The following is a 7,885-nucleotide window of genomic DNA, read 5'->3' on the forward strand; positions in this document are numbered from 1 at the left end:
CCTTTTAACAATGCTCGATCATCGTGGGGGGGACTGAAGACACAAACTGATCCCGTTTTGGAAGCGGATTTTCTGTCTCCAGCTGCGTAACTGTAGTTAAGCTGAGGCCGACACTGTATTGTTCTCTTCATAATGCATTACATGTGTTCAGTGGGGCTTTCGATGGCAGTCTAGCACTCATGCTTAGATCCCACTCGCATGAAAAAAACCTGGCTCTTGATCTGACGCTGGTACCGGTCTAGACTTTCTCTTCTTTAGGTTGACCACAATAAACAGAGGGAGTGAATCCCTTTCAGCCATAACACTACAAACATCTCCTTGTTTCTCCACTCACTGTCCAGTTTATCAGCTCCACTGATCATATAGGTGCACTTTGTAGTTCTACAGTTACAGACTGTAGTCCATCTGTTTCTCTGATACATTGTTAGCCCCTTTTGCCCTGTTCTTCAGCGGTCAGGACCACCACAGAGCAGGTACTATTTGGGTGGTGGGTCATTCACAGCACTGCAGTAACACTGATGTGGTGGTGGTGTGTTTTTAAACACTGTGTCCACTCACTGTCCACTCTATTAGACACTCCTACCTTGTTGGTCATCCTTGTAGATGTAAAGTCAGAGACGACAGCTCATCTGCTGCTGCACAGTTTGTGCTGGTCATCCTCTAGTCCTTCAGTGGTCACAGGACGCCGCCTCTTTTTGGTTGGTGGACTGTTCTCCATCCAGCAGTGACACTGAGGTGTTTAAAAACTCTGCGTCTGATCCACTCAGACCAGCGCAACACACACTAACACACCACCACCACATCAGTGTTACTGCAGTGCTGTGAATGACCCACTACCCAAATAGTACCTGCTCTGTGGGGGTCCTGTGGGGTCACCATTGAAGAACAGGGTAAAGTATGCAGAGAAACAGATGGACTACAGTTTCTACAGAAACAGTACAGAAGATTTCACCAACGTCTAAAGAAAATGCTTCAAAGAATGTTCATAATTTTGCGAAAAAAAGTATGTCAAGGTGGGCGATATTATGGTTATGGCCATTTTACTCATTTTTGACTTTTTTATAAAACTGAAAAATCTACAGGAGTCAGGTGAGAAAGCAGAAGGTCCCAATGTTTCTTGTTCAAAGTTGGGCTCAGTACAGACAATCGAACCTTCTATTCTGTGGATAAAACATTTCGTTTCTTGAATAAAAGAAGAAGAAGAAAAAAAAAAACATTAATACATATTTACCAAACAGCGCACCGGCAGAACAAAGCCAAGGCTTGCTTTAAAGTCCCACTGAAAGAGAACCAAGGACAGCTGCCACTCCACGTGCTACGCTCGCGTGGAGGGAAACATACACACAAAAAAAGCTCATCAAAGAGAATAAAAAGCCCGACTCAAGGCTTCTCGCACACATAAAAGATCAAACAGACGCAGCTCTGGGTTGAGGCTACCCAGGGTAAATACAGTAGAGTAACGTTTTAATCAAAGGAAACTACGTCTTAAAAACACACGAGTCTATTACACCTTACAAATCACATCTCTCTCAGTGGCTGGCTGAACAGCCGTGCGTTCATCTGAAGCAGGTCGTTTTTAAATCATCACCGCTGCTCACAAACAGCGTCATGCCACGTTTCCCAGAGTAAACAGAAACAAAGCCCCTCAGATCATGCAGAAATTATCCTTGGAAAGAATTCGCATATTTTAAGGTCATGGATAATATCCGGATACAGGTTGATCCTGATCTTAGTTCCAGACTTTCGGACAAATACCAAGTCCGTGATGCAGAGGTTTGCTTGTGAAGTCACACGGTAGCCTAAGCAAAGTTCTGATTTTACACTAATCTGTAATGTGATAATACTTACATAACAGCAGCACATCTAGTGTTAAAAGGGGAATTTATATGTGATCCAATCTACCTGTAAAATTTCTTACGCTACTTAAGTGTAACTTTTACATACACTGCTGTTGTCATATACCAAGAAGACCGTGCAATTTCATGAATCGGCTTGATTTGTTTATAGATATTTGAAAGTATTTTGTGTGCTGTCTCAATTATAACTCTGATAAAATACCGTAGGTCAGGATAACTAGTTAAGACAGTATTAAGCAGCATTTCTAAGAAATGAAATGACTGTAATTTTACAGGTTGCTGCCATTAAAGCAGCATTACTGTGATCCAAATGTGGGTCCATGAAATAGGTGGGTCAATATTTGTTGAAAAAGGACATGATATAGATACATCTATGAGCATTTTGGGTCTTATATATTCGTTTTATCAAAGCTTTTCATTTCACTTACATATGCGTACATATTTTCAAATAAGTAAAGGTTAATTTAGTAGTCACACATATTCATGTTTTTTCCTGAACTATTCTAACAGGGCCTAAAAATGATGAAACATGAAATCCCACCAAACTGTTTTATTTAGAATTTTATAGAACTAACTGACCTTTTTTTGATAGTTTACTAGAGGACAGTATATGTGGCTACACAGTTGTACCACTTGCCATTTTTAAACTTTTAGAGGTGAAAAGAAACACATTTATGGAGGAACTGAAAATTGTTTCACATAAACGAGGTCTTTTTGAATAATATATGTTATGTATTTATTGGATTAGTCTATGGAAGCCATTGGACTTGCCCATGCCAATTAATGGGCCCATGTAACAGTGAAAACATCACCAGCGGCCACACTGTTGTTACATGAATTATTCATGTGTAACTACATAGTTAGAAGCATTTCAAAGAAAGTAGTAGGTCCATGAATCCAAAAATGTTGAAGAAAGGTATAAACAGCCTTTGAGACTCCAGATAGAAGATGTATTTCTCAGTAGAAGCCAGTGGTCAAGCTTTAAGTGTCAAGCTGGACAAGCAATGCCAGGTGTGTTTTTTTTGAGTGTCTGAGGTCAATTTGGGAAATAACCATTAGCTAATCGAATGTTTACATTGATATGAATTAAGTGACCCTTATTAGTCCCACAACGGGGAAATTCCACCTCCGCATTTAACCCATCCGTGAAGTGAAACACCACATACACACTAGTGAGCACACACACTACGGGGCAGTGAGCACACTTGCCCGGAGCAGTGGGCAGCCCAATCTGCAGCGCCCGGGGAGCAGTTGGGGGTTAGGTGTCTTGCTCAAGGACACCTCAGTCATGTGCTGTCGGCTCTGGGGATCAAACCGGCGACCTTCCGGTCACAAGGCTGGATCCCTAACCTCCAGCCCACGACTGCCCATGACTATATAAACAAATGGCAAATATTCTATATTACTCATGATAATGTGGCATATTTTCTGGTTGGGTTATTCAGTATTAAAAAATTTATACATTTGAACAGCAACAATGATTGAAATCTATATAGTTTCAAAAAAGGATCTCTCTGACCTCGAACCACTGTGGAACCCTTTTTTGGGTGCTATACAGAAATACAGAACCGTGTTTTGAACCATATACAACAGATTTTCCATCAGAGAACAGAATCTATGATTTGGGTCTTGGAGTGACAGGTCTACATATAACCATCTTCTTTACGAAAGGACCCTTGAAGAACACTATTTAAATAGTGTAATACTATCTAGTACCATTACACATGTTCTGAAGGCCTGCGGAGCACCAGAGCAAGGTCTAGCCTTCTCCTGCAGTAGAGCTTAATCTGCTTTCTGCTGCTTTCCTGCAGGGGATCACTGGACCTGTAGCATCCGAAACAGTCCGACACCTCCAGCAGGAGGAGGAGGAGGAGTTTGGATTTCACGGTGTGCTCGGGTAACCCTCAGGGAGAGGTGAGGATCATCTCAGGAGCTTAGAGAAGCGCAAGAGTGTGTGGGGGGCTTAAGGAGGTTTGAATTAAATGTCATGAGCAGGGTCCGCCGCGTTGGTAATCCCTACTGAACTTTAAAGATGAGACCAGCCACCTGACCACCCCTCTGCCCAAAACACACACTTATCTCTCTCTCTCTCTCTCTCTCTCTCTCTCTCTCTCTCTCAGGGATGGCCTGATCTCATCTGGAAGGTGAACATTAAAGCCAGTTCAGGGAGGTTTTACTAGATCAGTATAAGATACAGTGTTACGTGAAAGTTCCATCGATTATTTAGGTGAAAATAAGTTAACGTCACACACATTTTAACGGACAATTACTGTTAATTTGCTGAATTTCACGTAATGGAAAAGCCAGAGTCACAGCATATTTCATATTTTTCTATTTTATTTTTTTCCTATATGTTAAACTCAGCAAATGAATAGAAACTGTGCAGTCAAATGTCATGTCTAGGTTTGTTTGTTCACTAGTTCGCTAATTTTACCTTAATAACTTCCACCTGGAAAACTGACAAAACATGTCATTTGACCAGGAGTGCCCAAACTTTTGCTTCTGACTGTTACGATGTTAAACAAAAAAAAGGTCATATCAGTTATGTTTGTCTTTTCTTTGTATTTTTTACTCAATTTTCTCCACAATCTAGTTACTCCCAATTCCACCCACCGCAGTGTTTAGAAAAACGGTTCTTCAAGGTTCTTCTGAGTTTCTATATTGAACCAAGAACACTCAAAGAACCATTTTCATGCTTCAATTCTTCAGATTGATGGAGCAAGTGTTGCATATGATTCTGTATATAACCTTTTTGAAAATGGTTCCGTGTAGCACTAAAAAGCTTCTTCTATTGGTACCAACTTGCCATTGTAATCATAGCAGAACCCTTTTTGGTGTTATACATTCCAACTCCTAAACAAGGGTTCTTTATGAAGAGGTTCTATATAGCACCCAAAAACATTCTTCTATTACAATGTCTAGCTTGTAACAAAAGAAGGAGACTTTGGATGCTATGTAGAACCCTTTTCGAAAAGGTTCTATAAAGAACTATTTCCATCACATTATCCATTAATCTGAAGAATAATTTCATCATGCAAAGAAGCCTTTAACCAAAGCATTCCTTGAATGTTCATGGTTCTATACAGAACCATTTTCATTAATAAAGAACCCTTAAAGAACCATCTTTTTCAAGGGTTTTCCATTTTCAATAATATGGAATCATATACAACACATTCTCCATCAATCTGAAGTACCACTTACACTTGAGAATGGTTCCTTGAGAGTTTACGAAGTTCTTTAAGAAGCATGGTCGTTACTCAAGAACCCTTAAAGAATCGTCTTTTTAAAGGGTATAGTTAGGTCTTCCCCAACTCATGATGCGAACAAGCTACCACACGCTTCCTCCAAGGCACATCTTTTTAAATTACAGCTAATGCAACATCGCTGGACAGCTCAACACGCTTGCAGGAGAACCCCAACTGCCAATTCTGTTGTCAGCTAACAGACGGTTTGGTTTGCGTCACATTGGCTGTGTTTACATGCAAATCTTTGCCAATCCAATTTAATACATATATAGATCAAGAGTGAGGTGTTTATGCCCCCTCTACTCAATGATCTGATGGAAAATCTCCATTTACACACTCACTACAACTAATCCGATCCAGAATTACATGCCTTCATAGAGAGCCACTTAGTGGAGACGTTACCATGACAACCAGCATGATGAGTCCAGTCAGAGTGAGATGAGCAGCAGTGAGCAGTGCTTGTGTTTTTAATGACTGTAAAATAATGTCCTTAGTAAAGAAAGCCGAGAGGAAGACGTTGTGCTCTGAGACACGTAAGCTGGACGTCTTTTAAAGATCAGAGCATAAACTTCGTCTCCTCTGCAGACCAGTTTCTGCTCTGCCGGGTTAAATGGTACAAACTTTTATTATGACATGAGGCACATGATCAGAAAGTGCTTCAAAGTTCAGATTCGGAATGTAATCAGACACGGGCGTTTACACGGTTATGATTCTTCTATTTAATGGATTATTTACAGGATTACCCACCTCGTTCAATCAAAAAAGCACCGTATCAGATTAGTCTACTCTGATTGAAGCGTTTACCATTCTGATTGAGCTATTAGTCAGATTATTAATGGATTATTGGGCTGCATGTAAATGTGGCTATTGAGTGATGGGGGGTGGAGGGCCATCCTATCAGCCCAGAGATGATGAGGCTGATTATACTTTGTTGGCCATGGATGGCTGCAACATAACTGGAGATTAAACTCACAATCTCCAAAAAAAACAGGATAGTTGTGCCACTCAGCCTTCCTGATACATGGCAATTTTACCCATATGTGCCCTATATAGGCCACCATCAAAGAGGTGAATACAAGGAAAAACTAAGAGAAACCACCAAACATGCTGTGGAAAGTGGACATAAAACGAAGTCTAGGTGTTTCTAGGACACTTTGCACTGTTAGAGATGCTAAATACTTTTGAGGGGGCTGTGAGTGGAGCTGATGCCATGAAATCAAACCGGACCAATACACAAACAGCAATGGCAGCTATGAAAGAAGACAAAATGCAACAGAAAGGAGAGCCTTGCAGCCGTAACATATCTGGCAACAAAATAAAAAGGATGAAAAAGAATGCAAATCAACAAGCAAAGGAAATGGCCACTAGTGTGCCTGTATAAAAAGGTTTATACAGTCGCAGCGCCTGAATAATTTACAAAAACAAAAATATCAGCTCAGATTCAGTGTCAGGGGCAAAACTGGACTAGGTTCCCCCTCACTTATGCCCACCCCTCTCTTTCTCACCACCTCGTATTGTAGCACACTGAACTGGCTAATGACAGAGGGCTTTCCTGAGATGGCCCACTGCTCAGACTGCAGTGCGCCTAAAAGCCTTTTGATGTAGCTTTCCCTTCACAAGCGTCCAGCACTGAAAGCCTCCGATTCGCACATGAAAGGAGGAAGGAGATTAGAGAAACAGAGAGGCAGGCAAAACAACAGGACTTGCCTTTTTGTCCCCTTTATCCTCTTAGAGAAGTGGGAAGTCCAATTTGTGACTTGCCACCTGCGAGTCCGCCCACCCTCAGCCCACATTAGCCCACTGCAGTGAAAAAAACGCTTCCATATCCACCGCATAATGTCCAAATATTCCCTGTTCTGCTGTTGTTTCAAGCATTTTTGACAAGTTTTTACTTGTGTGTTAAATTTTGGAGAATTTTATAAGACAGATTTTAGAATAACTGCAATAATTTCAATATTAATGTGCAATAGAGTTGTAATTACAATGTAATAATGTTTTGAATAGCAGTATGTTTGGGACAGTCGTGGGCTGGAGGTTAGGGAACCAGCCTAGTGACCGGAAGGTCGCGGGTTCAATCCCCAGAGCCGACAGCCCATGACTGAGGTGTCCTTGAGCAAGACACCTAACCTCCAACTGCTCCCCAGGCGCTGGGGATTGGGCTGCCCCTAGTGTGTGTGTGTGTGTGTGTGTGTGTGTGTGTGTGTATTCACTAGTGTGTATGTGGTGTTTCACTTCACAGATGGGTTAAATGCAGAGGGGAAATTTCCCTCTGTGGGACTAATAAGGGCCACTTAATCTTAATCTTAATGTTTCAGTGATGTAACAACACAGTTGCATGTGCAGCTATTTCTTTTTCTTGCTCTTCAGCATCCATTTATTTGAATTAATTACATATTAACAATTTTAACATGTAACTACAGGGTAATAATTTAGCCATTATATAGGGCGCTTGTACTGTTTTAACATCCAATAAAGCCACATTCTGTACTTGTTTTGATCTGATTTAATGCTGATCTTGATATGTTAAAGCCATATAATTTCATCTGGTAAGTTTGACTACAATCTACAAGTAAAGGCAATAACTGCCCAATACTCACTTAAAAAGTGAATATGTTTAAATATGGATTTATATGTTCTAATGTGTTAATTGTAGGCAAGTAAATGCAAAAATTGCCCAATACACAGTTAAAATAAATGTAACTACAGTCTAATAATGTAGTTATTACAGAGACAATCATTTTTTTCCCTAATCCCTTAATTTTAAGCAGGCAAATGCAATAAGAG

At 40.6% G+C, this 7,885-nt stretch overlaps 1 protein-coding gene across 2 annotated transcripts in view; it reads right to left on the bottom strand.

Annotated features, from left to right (window-relative positions):
* Positions 1–7,885, bottom strand: part of LOC108441130 (exostosin-1) — a 362,942-nt gene that overhangs the window by 55,928 nt on the left and 299,129 nt on the right. The window lies entirely within an intron of this gene.

Source organism: Pygocentrus nattereri, chromosome 4 (assembly GCF_015220715.1).
Source record: "Pygocentrus nattereri isolate fPygNat1 chromosome 4, fPygNat1.pri, whole genome shotgun sequence".
NCBI lineage: Eukaryota > Metazoa > Chordata > Actinopteri > Characiformes > Serrasalmidae > Pygocentrus > Pygocentrus nattereri.